This window comes from Patella vulgata, chromosome 6 (assembly GCF_932274485.2).
Source record: "Patella vulgata chromosome 6, xgPatVulg1.2, whole genome shotgun sequence".
NCBI lineage: Eukaryota > Metazoa > Mollusca > Gastropoda > Patellidae > Patella > Patella vulgata.
The window spans coordinates 9,620,105-9,632,081 of NC_065884.2; the positions used below are offsets into that span (position 1 = coordinate 9,620,105).

Here is an 11,977-nt window from a genome sequence, read left to right on the forward strand (position 1 = left end):
AAGGTGGTGCTTGGGATGATACATCGTCTTTCACTCCCCATCCTTGAAGGTGGTGCTTGGGATGACAGTTCGTCTTTCACTCCCCATCCTTGAAGGTGGTGCTTGGGATGACAGTTCGTCTTTCACTCCCCATCCTTGAAGGTGGTGCTTGGGATGATATATCGTCTTTCACTCCCCATCCTTGAAGGTGGTGCTTGGGATGATATATCGTCTTTCACTCCCCTTCCTTGAAGGTGGTGCTTGTGATGATATATCGTCTTTCACTCCCCATCCTTGAAGGTGGTGCTTGGGATGACATATCGTCTTTCACTCCCCATCCTTGAAGGTGGTGCTTGAGATGATAGATACCCTTTCACTTCCCATTCTTGAAGGTGGTGCTTGGGATGATGGATCGTCTTTCACTCCCAATTCGTAGAGGTGGTGCATGCGATGATATGTCGTCTTTCACTTCCCAATCTTGAACAAACATTCTGTAAAAATAGATAAGCATATGTAACAGAAGAAGAATTATGTTCCTATTTATTGTATTAACGGAAAATATATATGGTTTAAAATGTAAATGAAAATTTAGTAGAAAAAATGCAACCCTGGGTGAGCACGGGCTGAATGGGTTATAAAACCATATTTTTTCAGTAACCCCCTTAATTATACACCTGTTAATGTAAATCAAATGCCCGAATTTTGAATTCTAAATCAGTTGACGGATTCTAACAAACAGTGATTGGAATAATACCTGGACAAAGCTAATTTTGATTTGTTTAAATAAAGCATCTTTTTCTGGGTAGATTTTCGACTTGAAAAATTCGAATGCCAGATTTCAGCACTACTATTAGTTCTTTTCTCCGTGCAAAGTTTCACTCATAGTACATTGCACGGTGTATGGCCGTGTTCTTTAGTCGGTTTGGTGAAGAAGAAAAGTGGGGCATTAAACCCTATTTCAATACATTCTAGTTTTCTGTACTTTTGTCGTTTTGTGTTGTCATCTTTCACTCACTATCACACGCTCTAAGTTAACTTCTACGATATTGAACATTTGTAAATGAAGCTTCTGTATTCAATAAAATATAATTTATTTTCTGTTTACATTTTCGGGCTTTGATCTGTCCGACATATATCGTTCAAGGTTAGATAATGACACATCCATCCATAAACATGTTTTCTCGTGAATATATTTAAATATATACAATGATGAACATGTGAAAGGGATTACACCACCATATTGAATGGGTACATGTACCATGTGTAGGGATGACTCATCATATTTACCCTCCGTATAAATTAAGAGGGGTCATGTTGAAAGCTATATGCTCTCTGGAATATTGGGGTCATTTACTACACATTAACGGTTATTGGAATAATGGAGCCATTGACTGTCACACATATTTATAACTTTTGGACTACCGGGCCATTGATAGGGTGACCCACCATAAATAAATATCTCCAAATATCTCGACAATTACGCCACAATATTTATATATATGCCAAGCCTCAAATCAGTTTCACACACTTATAGTCACTAAATAAACGATCATGTTGTACTTAATTAGCTATGACCATTAATCATCTATAAATAATAGACTGAAAACTGGTTCCAAATGTCGTCCATAACATCCAGACACTTTTGAGTAAAAGATAGGTTACGTGCCCTTGTTTTGAAATTAGTCTCGCTTAACCAGTCTATCGACCATTCTACGTCTGATTGACAGGTCGGGATAATCAAGACTACTTTTTTTACGAAACATAACAGAAAGCTAGAACAAGAAATTGAATTTAGAAATAAGCACTTTAGACAACTCAACAATTGTTTTAAGAAACTTGTAAAAGTAAAATGAAACTACTGCTAGTATCATGTTCCTGCTAACGAAAGTGATTCAGAGATATTATTTGTACTAAACCAAAAGATGCCGCTCTTAACGGTACAGTTAATGATAAATCAATTTAAAAAATAAAACAAACGTAATTTCTAAAGCTGCTGTAATAACCAAGAAGTTAAATTTTACTGCTATTCAAAATCGTCAACAATAGATTTTTTACCGGCTGTAATAGTTGATATATTTGTAGAGAATTGCACGTGCCATGGCTATTTATCGACCCAAAGAGAGTGCGGGGTAGTCAGAAATCAGTTCGAGACACGCAACTGAAGCGTGCACATTTAGCCGTGTCGAGACCAACTTTCTGTAGAGTGCACGGGTCATCCTACCATTGACTGCACACACAAACTTGTCGAATCACTGTAGTCATTTACTGAACACACAAACCTCTTGGAATATAATTTGATGATACATACAAACTTACAGTATGTATACGAGACCTCGATTTTTGTCTCAAGCGAAAGGGCGTGGTTCCCCCTTGTCAGTGATGCAGGACGGAGGGCCTGACAAGAAGAGCTGTCTAGTTGTTCGGATGGGACGAAAAACCGAGGTCCCGTGTACACATTGGCGTGCACGTAAAAGATCCCTTGACAGTTGGAATTCGATATAAGAGTAGGCCGTACTGCAGCTGCCAGGCAAAATTTCCCTCATAGCACACTGTATGGCGTATGCCCGTCTTCATTAGCCTAGTCGGAGCAGAACAGTAGGACACTAAACCCCATTTCATTTCATGTCCCACCCGAAGGACGATAAACTAGGATGTCAATTGTTGTTGTCCGAAAATAAAACCAAAGCTGGGATATAACCGATAGTGTATTACACTGTCGACATTTGCAGAAACAGAATGAATCATAAGCGAGTCCAAATTGTAAAGATAATACAGCTTTAAAGATGATTTTAATCAGATAAAATTACAGTAGCGGGTGTGATAGCGCGTGCTGATAATAGGTACTTGTCTGTGGTATGTACAACTTTAATCTCCTCGCCTACTGTCTTTTACACCTGACTGGATAATTATCATACCTTATAACAGGTGATACGGACTCTGAACATCTTAACTTGAGATTTTGGTTCGCCCGGTAACTCTTGCCGTCAATGGCTTTGTTACGATGAAAACCACAGAGATAAATAGGACAAAAATGTGTAGGCTTCGCGGAGCTCAAAATCTTGAGATTTCGGAAAAACGTAAAAAGAAAAACGTACAGCAGAGTTTATTTATATATGTCACATGAATATGCATCCCCCCTCCCCCACCCACCCCAATAAGAGGAAATTATACCCTATAGGATTTATACTCTCGAAATCGTCAGCAGTTATGTCCGTGACAGATAGAGCAAGCGGGCGAGGGTTGCGATGACGTAAGACAGCAACAAAAAAAAAAAAGAAAAAAAAAAAAAAAATACAGCAACCATAATTTAATTTCTGGAAAACCAAAAGGTCTTCTTGTACCTATTATCTTTTCAATTATGTTTGTTTTAAAATAGATTTTTACGTAGGATATTGGGGGGGGGGGGGGGTAGCGAGCGCGCGCTGTATCATAAAGTGTGTCATTGAGTCAACTGGCGTGGTTTCGAATCCCCGGTTGTACGTTACAAGGAGTAGGGTCGCCTGTCCAACCTCGTGGGTTTTCTCCGGGTCCTCCGGGTTCCTCCCACTGCTAAAGACCCCTACGCGCAAGCGAATTATGTAAATAAAATTAAACCATATGTTAGTCCCGAAATGACCTAGTTTGTGTCGAGTGGACGTTAAACCCCATTTCTCTCTCTCTCGTAGGATATTTTACATTCTAAAGCTGTTCAGAGATTCTTTATTACACGTTGGTCGTCTTGAATTCATTGAGTTCATTCGTAGTAACGTGAAATCGGTGGTGGTCGAGTAAGGAGCTAGCTGACTCTCCAGGTGGTCCTGGGTTCGTTTCCGGTGTTCATCGAGGGGGCCAGTGGCTCAGCCTAGGGGGCTTGGCAAGAAAGCGGAACTAGTCGTTCGATTGAGACGAAAGACCAAGGTACACGCGTGTGATCTCTGTTGTTGATATAAGGAACCCTACAGTTGGAATGTGTGGCGAAGGGCAGGCGGTAACTCCGCTCATATCACACTACATACGTATGCCAGTCTTTTCTACATCATTAGAGGGGGGGGGGGGTGGCCGAATAGTTAGCACGTGCGCGCTGTATCATTAGGTCTACTGGAGTGGTTTCGATTCCCCGGTTGTACGTGACAAGGAGTAGTGTCGCCTGTCCAATCTCGTGGGTTTTCTCCGCGTCCTCCGGTTCTCCCACTGCTAAATTGAAATAAAATTGAACCATATGTTAGTCCCGAAATGACCTTGTTTAGGTCGAGTGGACGTTAAACCCCAGCTCTCTCTCGTTCTCTCTCTCGCTCTCTCTCTACATGATTGTGAAATAATTATTCTTTGGAAAATATACATATTGGAACATATGATTGGGGTAAACAGATTACAAAATACTTTCTATCGTTTGTAAGCTGTCGAAACCGGAAAATGGCGAATGTGAATGATGCAATCTTATAGAGAGTCATTTCGTTAACGTTTTCAAGATATAACGATGGCAAATGATCTAGTGTTTACGTAACACTATTTTCTAACAGCCAATCTGTCCATATTGACTGACATTCCCCGTTTTTATTACTATCCCACTTATTGACACTGTTTAAGAAGAACAGAACTACTTTCTCTTGTGTAACATTTAATTCATTGATTATCTTTAAATATGTATTATGAAAGAGCTAAATCTGTCTATTGCGGGTCTTTTTCTTAGGCCTGAAATGTTATCTAAATTATTAATTAGACATTAATTAATTTATCCAGACCATAATCAACTCTCGATGTCATCGCTAGCCTGCGTATATAATGGATTTGAATCTGATCTGCATTTCAACGCTCATTTATGATTAAATCAAAAAATCGATACTATGTTATTTATCGTGCCGAATTTAGTAATGATGATTTCAAATCCCCGGTTGTACGTGACCCTAGCCTGTCCAGCTTCGTGGGTTTTCTCCGGGTCCTCCGGTTTCCTCCCACTGCTAAAGACCCCTACGCGCAAGCGAATGATTAAAGTAAAATTTACCCCCCCCCCAAAAAACCCCCCCCCCCAAACAAACCATATGTTAGTCCCGAAATAACCTAGTTTGTGTCGAGTGGACGTTAAACCCCATCTCTCTCTCTCTCTCTCTCATTAGCAAGTTAGGGACATGATACGTACAAACACACTTTGAGCGGATTAAATATAATCAGATTATATATATATATACTCTAATAATGCTGTAATAGCATGTTCCCAACCTCGTCGATTGATGAACGTTGAACTAGCGAACGTCTTATAAATCTTAGTCCGAACAACCAGCGTTAGAATGAAGCGCACCCCGCATTAGTAATCTTTAAAGAAACATTATGGGAGATTAGATAAAGAGTTGACAGTCCTCGCTATAATAGTTAAAAAATAGATAATGTAAAGCGAATTTGCTGAAAATTTCAGACACTCTGAACCTAGAATTAAGCGATTGAATTGAAAGTGATTGAAAGTTGAGCAGCAAATCGAATCCTAATCCAGTAAATATCGCAGGCTAGCGATGACATCGAGAGTTGATTATGGTGTGAATAAATTAATAAATGTCTAATTTAGATAACAGTTCAGGCCTAAAGAAAGATCTGCAATAGGCAGATTTAGCTCTTGCATAATGTATGTTTAATTGTCGCGTTTTCGCTGTGCATAGAAACTTCGTTACGTGTAGATAACATTAGAAGAACAAAGAAGTGTTCAATTTTGATTTATAATTAAATATTACTTAAGGGAGACAGAGAGAAAGGGAGAGAGAAATGAGGTTTAACGTCCACTTGACACAATCTAGGTCATGAGAGGACTAACATTTGAATCAATTTTATTTCATTAATACGTATAGTTCTTTAGCAGTGGGCGGAAACCGGAGGACCCGGAGAAAACCCATGAGGTTTGACAGGCGACCTTAGCTCTTGTCATGTACAAGCAGAGAATCGAAACCACGCCACTTGAACCCATGGCAGACCTTCTTATCCAACGCGCACGCCTTAACCATTTGACCCCCCCCCCCCATATTACTAAAAATAATTTGGTTCCTGGCAATCAATTTAATTTGGTATTCGAGCTTTGTAGGGAGCCAGTGAGTCGGGGAATTTTCATGGGGGGGGGGGGGGTCCCCCTTGTCACTGGTAATGACGGTTAGCTTGGCGTCTTGTCGTTCGGGTGAGACAAAATACGCGGAGCCCCCGTTAGTGTGTACGACAGATGAAATCCATTATAAGAGCTGGTCATAGCGCTGTCGCCCGGGCAAATTGCCCCATAGCACACTGTATGGCGTATTCCGGTCTTTACTATCCTAGTTGGTGAAGAAACGTAGTACGTTAAACCCTATTTCATTTCATGCCAAGCCTACATTTGTATACCCCCCTTCTTGCTTTATCTATATCTTTACCCCCATCGAGGTCAATAAACCATGTTAAGACTTGACACAAACACACGTCAACAATAGGCCAGCCTTTGATGTGGGTTTGCTAGTTCATACCTCTATTGACATGAACCAACCCAATCATAGAATAGTTTAGAAGGCGATGTATTACTCCCGACTTACGCAATCTCTTCCACATATTTGGTCAAAATGGCTATAAATACTCGTGATGTCACATGTCCGGTGGTCCATGGGGCTATATATAGAAGTAGCGGCAATGTTTCTGATAATAAATTTGAGAGATTTATCAAGGTGAACAGAGGTAGGATTGAGTTTTGTATTCAATTAGTAGCATATCTTATTATACACCTGTATCAAGTTTAAATGTTCGTATTGCTATATTTCTGCTTCGATAACGCCATTTTCAAAGTAAAACCCATTGCCGTTATTTTGTCTAGATTTATGCGAAGTCCGTTTCGCAGCTTGATTTGAATTTAATTCTGTGTACAAAAGCTTTTCTATTTTCAAAAAAAAGAAAAAAAGAAAAAAAGAAAAAAAAAGAGAAGTGAATAAGAAATGAATTTCAACACTAAATTTGTTGCACAGCTCGACTTAAAAATTTAATTCTATGTAATACACCTTTTGTACTTCCAAAATGTTATTTTAATATAAAGTAAATAATAAGATAGTATTGAAAAATCAATTATTGCATATTAATTAATTCTATGTTAAACACCTTTTCTACTTCCAAAACGTTATTTTAATATAAAATAAATAATTGGATAGAATAGAAAAAAAGACATTTGATACTAAACGTGATGTTAAATATGTTTAACGGAATTGTTGTCCTATCCGAATGACTAAGCACATGCTGTTATAAAATAAGATAACATACTTGTATAACTTTTTACAATATTTCATGTCCTTGTTTCTGTAAAAAGTAAAAACAAGCCCTTTTTAGAACTCGTCAATATTCGCAAAAAATAAATAAAAGCCTATTTTCAAATTAAATCACTTTTTTTTATCTTTTGATAACAAGATCGGATATTTTATCGGCGACTGTCACTATATTTGATAAAAAAAAAAAAGAGACGAGCATGTGATTTTATTTATCACCCAATATTCACTTGTTCTTTTCGCTCTCCGTTTGTAGTTTAGTGTAAGCTTAAGCCACAGTTGCGAATATGTACTAACGTGTTAGGGTTTGGAAACAATGAAATGGAATTTTGCCCAGATAACGGCACTACGGTCTACCTTTATATCGAATTCCAACTGTCATGGGATCTTTTGTGTGCACACCAATATGTACACAGAACCTCAGAATTTTGTGTCATCCGAACGACTATACGCTGTAGTTTGCCAGACCCTCTGTTTTGCACCACTGACGCGGTTAGGGTTTGGGTTACGGCTAATGCCTAGTTTCCACCGGACATTTTTGGGCTCGGGGATGTACTACCGATGGAGATTTACGAGCCTCGGCGGTGGGGGTGGGGGCGTCGGGGAACAGGTTCCGTGGCGTCAAAGGGAAACTCCGGGTGGGTGGCGGGTGTGTGTGTGTGGGGGGGGGGGGCATCTCGAGTCACGTGGAACTATGGGCAGGCCTCGAGAGAACCGCATAAAAATTCAAAGCCTGCATTATCATGAAAACAAGATCTTCAATTTCCATCGGTAGTACGTACATCAGCGAGGCAAGAAATGTCCAGCGGGACCTTGTCATAAAAACATCTGTGGCCGAAGAGAATAGTGTAATCTAGTGGACATTATATAATATAACAAATGATGTATCATTCATTCATGAAATGAAATGAAATAGGGCTTAACGTCCTACAGTTCTACTCCGAAATGGGGTAATGAAGACGGTCATACGCCGTACAGTGTGATATGAGGGAAATTTTGCCCGGACAGCGGCACTACGGCCTACTCTTATATCGAATTCCAACTGTTAAGGGATCTGTTACGTGCGCGCCAATGTGTACTAGACAGCTGACCTTGTCAGGCCCTCCGTCCTATATCTGGATCTGGATGAACTTTCTCGGCCGAGTCATTCATGATATATACTATCTAAAGATTAAGATAAATACGATATTGAAACAGCCGTTTAAACATACATTATGCAAGACTATCTGACTATTGTAGGTCATTCTTTAGGTCTGAAATGTTATATAAACTATTAATTAGATATTTATTAACAAAACAAGATCATAATCAACTCTCGATGGCATCGAATATTCGAGATCTTAACTAGATTAGAACGGTTCGCCATTTAAAAATTTAATTTAAAAATGGGAAAGCGAGACTAAGTCTCGAATATACCAGAACCCTGGTTACAACTATGAACACATATGGTCAAAACTACAAACATTGATAATTTGGCTCAGAATGAAGTAATTTGAATGAAGTTTTCAATATTTTCATTTTACATTATCTTTTTTTAAAAATTATTATATCAAGAATGACGAATTTTTAATTAAACTCTTAACTAATGTATCTTTAAATCTCAGATTCCTGTGTAATAAATGTGTGCGTTTTGGTAAAATACCTTTTTAAATTCCGTAATATAGCAATACAACGAAATCACATTTTGATTTGAGATCCACGTGTTATGAAATGTGTCAAATGTATCTCAATTTATTTTAATTAATCAAACACGTGAGAAACTTTATTAGTCATAAGATAACGCAGCGTTTCGTGGATCGTTTCAAAAAGAAGTTACCTCCCTTCTCGGATATCCGACACTGTTATATATCACTGTGGTCCTTTACCAGAGGTCACGTACCCCCAACAGTGGTCCGTGGTACAATGATGAAATTTTGTTCTCTCCCACCTACTCCTATTTTCCAAGCAGAATGTGTTTAGAAAAATAGGACCAATTTAATTGTGTAAAAAAGTCGAATCAACATTTTTTGTTGAGAAACCGAGACGTGACTTTGAACATATCTGAAATGAAATAGAGTTTAACGTCTTACTTTTCAGCACCAAATGGGCTATTGGGCTATGAAGGGGTTTTTGACTTTTCGCTCCATCTGAATGACTAGGCGCTTTGTCATTCTAGGACATTTTTCGTAGCCCCACTATCATAAGGTCTGTCATTGAGTCAACTGGCGTGGTTTCGATTCCCCGGATGTACGTGACAAAGAGTAGGGTCGCCTGTCCAACATCGTAGGTTTTCTCCGGGTCCTCCGGTTTTCTCCCACTGCTAAAGCCACCTACGCACAAGCGAATTATTGAAATAAAATTGAACCATATGTTAGTTCCGAAATGACCTGGTTTGTGTCGAGCGGACGTTACCCCCTCCCCCCCTCTCTCTCTCTCTCTCTCTTTCTCTCTCTCGTATCCTCACTTTACCATGGTACATTTTATAAAGGAAACTTCAACGAAATAATTCAAAATGACTTGACCATGGTACATTTTGTAAAGGAAAATTCAACGAAATAATTCAAAATAATTTTTTTTCTATGGGAAAGATAACAGCATATTAATCATTATTCCATTGTTATTTTTATTTATGACCTTTCTTTTCTAAATTTATTTCAGTAAAACATGGGGAGATTAGTATACAGGTTTATCATCATGTTCAGTCTTATATCTACATGTATGGCCACTCCTATTTTTGGTGAGTTATCTTCCCTTACTAATCCTATTAAATATGATCGAGATTATATGATAGCTGGGAATGGCTACTTAACACCGCGAGTGCTCGTAAACCTATCCATTTAGCCCTTGACCGCATATTGTTACTTACAGACCCTGGGTGCTCGTAACCTGACAGATAATGGTTGCGGGGGCTGTAATCCCACTTAATAAACCTACCACGCGTATGAAATGTCGTAAAACGCTTTATTTTTAAACAAAGAACAAAATTACATAATCGCAGAAATTACAATTACACAAGCTTATTCATAAAACAAGGCTATCATATCTCCGAGAAACCCTTAGCCACAGTTCATAATGTAAAGCCCACCACGTACTATTACAATGTCTTTGAACCTCGGTTCAGTCAATCTTGTAAGGCAAGATTATATAAGGAAGGTACTAATTCTTATGGGAATGGGGTGTGTGGGGGAATGGGAGTGTAGGGGGTGGGGGAGGTGAGGGGGAGGGGGTTCAAGGCGGCTAAGTAGGTACGACGCTGGCTCGCTATCCTGGCGGTCGGGTGTTCGATCCCTGTATTGGCCGAGAAAGTTCATCCAGATTTTCCAGCGTGGTTCCCCCTTGTCAGTGCTGTAGGATGGAGGGCCTGACAAGGCTGTCTTGTCGTTTGGATGCAACGAAAAACCGCGGTCCGGTGTACACATTGGCGTGCGCGTAAAAGATCGCTGGACAGTTGGTATTCGATATAAGAGTTGACCGTTGTGCCGCTGTCCGGGCAAAATCGCACTTATAGCACACTGTATGGCGTATGCCCGTCTTCATTAACCCAGTTCAGAGCAGAACAGTAGGACGTTAAACCCCATTTCATTTCATTTCATTTCATTTCTTATGGGAATGGAGGATTGCATAACCCAAATGACAACCACTCTTCTCTCCCTTTACTTCTATTCTATATTGACTGAAAATGATTTTTTTTTGTATTTGCAGAAAGAGGAAGCCTACTAAATCGTTTACAACAAACTGTCAATCAAATAATATCCGAAAAACAGGCAGGGCGGCCAAATCCATTCTGTATCTGCCCTTCTCCTCCATGTTCCTGCCTCACAGGGAATCTCATTGGATAATTGGCATCATTAACGTCAGAAGTTTTTAAAGGGAAAAAACCCTACTACACATTCAATGTAAATTATCTGTAACGGCTAGATGGCGCTTCATTGGTAATGGGCATTATAATAGATGTGGTGTTTAAATGGTAATCTGGTAGTAAGGGAAGTATGCGATATGACCGAAAAACCTAAAAGTGACAGTGATAGAATACTTTTGTAAAGTAGACTTTAAAAGTACTTCTATTGCACGGTGCTAGTAGATATGGTGGAAACCTATGTGTTCGTTTCCTCAAATAAATCATAATCTCAGACTAGAAAATCAGTGTAATTTTACATCGACAGTGGCGTAACCAGGCAACCGATTGATGCTGAACGGACTCAGGACCTTAGCCTGAATCGGAACTGCAATATTACAATTAGGGACGCCACTGTTCATTGAATATGATATCCAATCTCTTGAAATGGCGTCAAATGGCGGTAAATAACGAAGGGCGACAACTCAACTGCCATGTTTTTGAATGGGAAATAACTCTGCCATTGTTTGTTTCATATTTTGAATCTCATGTTATTGTAAATATATATGCATAGTTTATTGCCACTATTTTTATTAATTTATGAAATGTTATGTATATCATTGTAAATAAACATTTATACACTATCATTATGTACTTCACTTTAGCTCCTAATGCCTGTCTTGGTGTGTTTTTGTTCACACACTTGTACGTGACCAGGAGTAGGATCGCATGCCGAACCTCGTGGGTTTTCTCCCACTGCTAAAGACCCCTACGCGCAAGCGAATAATTGAAATAAATATGTTAGTCCCGAAATGACCTGTGTCGAGTGGACGTTAAACCCCATTGTCTCTCTCTCTCTCTGTCATTGTGTGGTTTAGATCCCACAATTGCACGTGAACAGGAGTAGGGTCGCATACCTAACCACGTGGGCTTTCTCAGGGGTCTCTGATTT

General features: G+C 39.3%; 1 long non-coding RNA gene across 1 annotated transcript; it reads left to right on the plus strand.

Annotated features, from left to right (window-relative positions):
• Window positions 1-6,512: 6,512 nt before the first annotated feature.
• On the plus strand, window positions 6,513-11,627 carry LOC126825178 (uncharacterized). Its single transcript, XR_007681829.2, has 3 exons — window positions 6,513-6,636; window positions 9,849-9,927; window positions 10,893-11,627. It is a non-coding gene; the product is annotated as an uncharacterized LOC126825178 (long non-coding RNA).
• The last annotated feature ends 350 nt before the right edge of the window (window positions 11,628-11,977 follow it).